This window comes from Leiobunum rupestre, chromosome 3 (genome assembly GCF_980474605.1).
Source record: "Leiobunum rupestre chromosome 3, qqLeiRupe1.1.hap1, whole genome shotgun sequence".
Taxonomy (NCBI): Eukaryota; Metazoa; Arthropoda; class Arachnida; order Opiliones; family Sclerosomatidae; genus Leiobunum; species Leiobunum rupestre.
In genome coordinates this window covers 30,468,555-30,473,640 of record NC_143386.1, presented here as the reverse complement: position 1 = coordinate 30,473,640, position 5,086 = coordinate 30,468,555, and the positions used below count along the sequence as shown (strand labels likewise).

Genomic DNA, 5,086 nt, shown 5'->3' with positions numbered 1-5,086 from the left:
GATTCGTAGGAGACTCAATTTAGACCTTTGTTTTACGATTCGTAGGAGACTCAATTCAGACCTATGTTTTAGGTAATTCTGACTCTCTTCCTCAGATTTCGATACTTAATAGTTCTACTTTGGTTTATTTATAGGACCATTAAGTTAGAAATGAAAAAATGTTTCAAATTAACCTAACAGTTTATTTGGAATCGATACAAAACAATTCGAAGGAGTTGTGTGAACCCGTCTTAATCGTTTTAAACTGAATCAAACCCCGTTTTTTACCACTTGTAGCTAATGTCTAAAATATCCGGTAAGTCCGGAACTGAAATGCTGTCAACAAAAATTTAACGCGGACATACAAACTACGATCGCTAAATTTTTCCATACTAATTATAAAATTTAACTCGGAAATTCAAACTACTTACGCGAAATTGTGCAAAAATAATTAAACAAATTACGTGGAAATACAAACTATGTGCGCAAAATTGCGCAATCACAATTAAAAATTTAACACGGAAATTCAAAACCAACACCAGGTAAGATTCGATTCTCAACGACAATTAGGTGGAGGAGCTTTAAACTAATCACTACCTTAAGCGCTACTTATAACGTCATCGAAACTTAAATAACTACTACATACGACAAATTGCGCATTAGAAAATAAAAATGTATAGGGAACAAGAGGAAAGCCGTAATTTCAAAACGACGTAAGAATTAAGGGGAGGAGTTTCAATCTAGTTACTATTCGAAAAAGCTTTGTTTCCTCCATTCGAAACTGGCCCCGAGGGCTCTCTCAACTGAAGGAAAGGTCGTGGTAACTCGTTAGAATACGCGGCATCGTAACATAGCGACGAACATCTTCGGGAGGGTGGCGGACCCCCAAATGGCCAGAAAGGGTTTATTCGAAACTTGTTTGCAGGCATTCTGCTACGCACGCGCCTTCGAATGTTGATAAACTCCAGTTTTAAAATTGCAACACGTTACGTCAATTCGCGTCTAATACTATATAAAGGGTTGAGAACGACGCGTTTTAGTATTAAGGAAATTTCATCCGATAAAAGATATCCGTACTCTGCTCCAAGATGAATAAGGGTATTTTGGTGAGTTGAAATTATTTGTTTCGATAACTTTGTTCAGCGGTTAAGATATTCACTCGTTCAGGAAGCTATACGAAATTGGTTTACGTGAATACTATCGTCGACCAATAATTCTTAAACAAACATTTAACAATTAATATTAATTCCGAACTTCGAGCAATATTTATTAAAACGATATTAAAATTTTATTAATTTCTGGGGTTACGTTTACGTATTAAAATTAAATAAATTTGCATTAGAACGATTTACAAATCGAAAGTTAATTAAATGTTTAAATTTAAATTTAATAAAAACCGTGGTTTTCTGTCGGAACCAAAGTGTCTATGGCATTTAACATTTTCAACGCTGCTCAGTGGTCTGTTGCGATGGTATTTCCCTCCAATTATTTGTCTATTCCGTAAATAACGCGTTGCGGGTTATATTCCATATAAAGGAACAACCCCTGATTATTGTAGCGATTCGATCCGGAAGAAGTTGAAAATAAATAGCCAACCCAATTAGATTTAAGTGTCACAGCTCAGTCTGCAAACCTACAAGCTCTATTTTGGAGTTAAATAGGTTTTCCCGGAGAAGCGTTTAGCCCTGATTTTCATCCCCATATGGTTGGTTTCTTTTAATAATTGTTCAAGATGTTGGCAGCAACTAGATTGGTTTGATTGAAATCGATGGCACTATAAGTTTGGAGAATTTCCAATCCCATTTTACCCCGAGACTAATCTGCATTCTGGTAAATTTTACGTCAGGAGGTTTCCCCAAGCATAAGCAATAAATGATTTCGCGGAATTTGCTTCGATCAAAGCATCGTCTACTAAGCTATAGGAGGAAAGCACCCCGAGATAGGTTCTATCGTTCGAACTTTGCATAAGGTGGCAGGAATAGAAGCGCATACAGACTTTTCTTCAAACGATACTTTGTCCCTTTAAGAACGAAACGTTGAAAATATAATAATTAATGTACAATCTGTAAATGACGAAAAACATTTCTCTCTTTCAGATATTGGCGTTAGTGCTGCTGGCCGTTGTGGCTCTTAGCTCTGGTCAACGCGGCGGCGGCGGACACAGAGGAGGTAAACAAATACTAAGCCCTTATAACTGACACTTATTATATATATTTCATTATTTATGTGTTTATCTACTATTTACCAAACTAATAGATTAAAAAGTAAATAAAAAATAATCTATTAAGCTATAATGAACCATTTTAGTAATTTATAATTATTCAATATATTAAATGTTAATATCTTATTATATTAAATGTTAATAACTTAATATATTACATGTTAATAACTTAATATATTAAATGTTAAGTACTTAATATATTAAATGTCAAGTACTTAATATATTAAATGTTAAGTATTTAATGTATTAAATGTTAATTACTTAATATATTAAGTGTCAATTACTTAATATATTAAATTTTAATTAATTAATATATAACATGTTTATTACTTAATACATTAAATGTTAATTACTTAATATAATAAGTTCTTAATAATTAATATGATAATTCTAAATAATTAATAAAATAATTTCTTAATAATTAATAGAATAATTTCTAACGAATTAATATAATAATTTATAACGAATTAATATAATAATTTCTAACTAATTAATATAATAATTTTTAACGAATTAATATAATAATTTCTAACTAATTAATATAAAAGTTTCTAACGAATTAATATAATAATTTCTAACAAATTAATATAATAATTTCTAACGAATTAATATAATAATTTCTAACTAATTAATATAATAATTTCTAACTAATTAATATAATAATTTCTAACTAATTAATATAATAATTTCTAACTAATTAATATATTAATTTTTATTCGACTAATTTATTAACCTATAATTCATAAATAAATAATCAGGTAGGCTAATACCCTAGGCACCACCTTAGGCTTAGGTCATCAAGCGACTTTTAAAGCCATTAGTTCAGGTGGCCGGGTTAAATTGCTTAGGATAGTAGTGGAAAGCCCTTCATGCCACGCGAGCCAACTAACTATTACCGTTAACCTATAATTAATTGATTTACTAACCTATAATTAATTGATATACTAACCTATAATTAATTGATTTACTAACCTATAATTAATTGATTTACTAACCTATGATTAATTGATTTACTAACCTATAATTAATTGATTTACTAACCTATAATTAATTGATTTACTAACCTATAATTAATTGATTTACTAACCTATAAATAATTGATTAACTAACCTATAATTAATTGATTTACTAACCTATAATTAATTGATTTACTAACCTATAATTAATTGATTTACTAACCTATAATTAATTGATTTACTAACCTATAATTAATTGATTTACTAACCTATAATTAATTGATTTACTAACCTATAAATAATTGATTAACTAACCTATAATTAATTGATTTACTAACCTATAATTAATTGATTTACTAACCTATAATTAATTGATTTACTAACCTATAATTAATTGATTTACTAACCTATAATTAATTGATTTACTCATATATAAATAATTAATTTTCAAACATATAATTAATTAGATTTTAACCTATAATTAATTAATTAATTACGAATGAATTTATGAACCTATAACGAATGAATTACAGGCGGATATCACGGAGGCGGAGGCGGATACCACGGAGGCGGAGGTGGAGGCGGATACCATAAGCCCGGATACCACGGAGGCGGAGGCGGAGGTGGATACCATAAACCCGGATACCATAAAGGCGGAGGCGGATACCATAGAGGTTAAACCTCCCTAATCAGCGAGGTCAAAAATCAAGTGGATCGAAAATTAGTAGACCATGAAGCAAGCAAGATTCCATTCCGTCCGTGTGAGTCGGTCCGAAAGTGAAGGATGAAGCCCCTTTTTTAAAATGCCATCAACATTCCGTCTTCATTTGGTTTATTTGTAAAAATTCATTTTTAAATAAAAATATTTTTAATGTAAGAAACTGTGCAATTTTTCGCTAATTTAACCCTTACCAAAATTATGGTTCGAAAATAAAATCTTAAAAAATACCTATTAAAAGGGTCTAATAAATCCCAAATAAGTCTTCCGCAGTCCAAAACCCAGACTAAAAATGTACTTAAATGTAGATACAATCATGTTTTATTTAAGTTTCTTTAAGCTAGCTTTAAAGAAGACTCGTTGATAGCTCTATTTAAGATCCCATTTGCGACTCGTTTCAATTAATTTTCATAAGACCTAATTTAGACTTGTTTTCTTCCGATTTGTTTGAGACTTGATTTAAGCCCTATTTCCGTGATTTCTAGGAGATTCGATTTAAACCCATATTTTTTTATTTGTAGGGACCCAATTTAGTCCCGCTTTTACTATTTGTAGGAGACTTATTTAAAACTTGTTTTTCTTTGCATTTGTTTGAGGGTTGTTTAAACCACTATTTCTGAGATTTCTAGGATATTTGGTTTAAGCCCATATTTTTTAATTTGTGGGAGACCCAATTAAGACACGCCATTAATTTTCACTTTCTGTGATTTGTTGAAGATTCCTTTTAAACCATAGTTTTTTTATTTCTAGGAGACTCAATTTAGACATATGTTTTACGATTCGTAGGAGACTCAATTTAGACCTATGTTTTACGATTCGTAGGAGACTTAATTTAGACCTATGTTTTACGATTCGTAGGAGACTCAATTTAGACCTATGTTTTACGATTCGTAGGAGACTCAATTAAGACCTATGTTTTACGATTCGTAGGAGACTCAATTTAGACCTGCGGTTTACTATTTGTAGCTGACTCGCGTTAGACATATTTTACGCGATTTTTAGGAAGCTCGATCTAAACTAGTGTTTTATGGTTTGAATCAGCTACACACGATTTTTGGAAATTTGTCAGACATACTAGAAGGAACAACATTTGAACTATATCAAAAAACAAAATTTCAGCCAGAGATTCCAACAGCAGACCGGTTTCGTTCTTTTTAAGCTAACAAGTTCTGTCTAGGAACTCTAGCTGTGATTGGAAATCTGCCGATATCA

General features: G+C 30.8%; 1 long non-coding RNA gene across 2 annotated transcripts; it reads left to right on the top strand.

Moving 5' to 3' along the window:
* The first annotated feature begins 1,006 nt into the window (after positions 1–1,006).
* On the top strand, positions 1,007–4,031 carry LOC149951448 (uncharacterized). Of its 2 annotated transcripts, none has more exons than XR_016480008.1 (3): positions 1,007–1,085; positions 2,076–2,148; positions 3,711–4,031. It is a non-coding gene; the product is annotated as an uncharacterized LOC149951448 (long non-coding RNA). The 2 variants fall into 2 exon arrangements; XR_016480007.1 differs by having other exon boundaries at positions 3,690–4,031.
* The last annotated feature ends 1,055 nt before the right edge of the window (positions 4,032–5,086 follow it).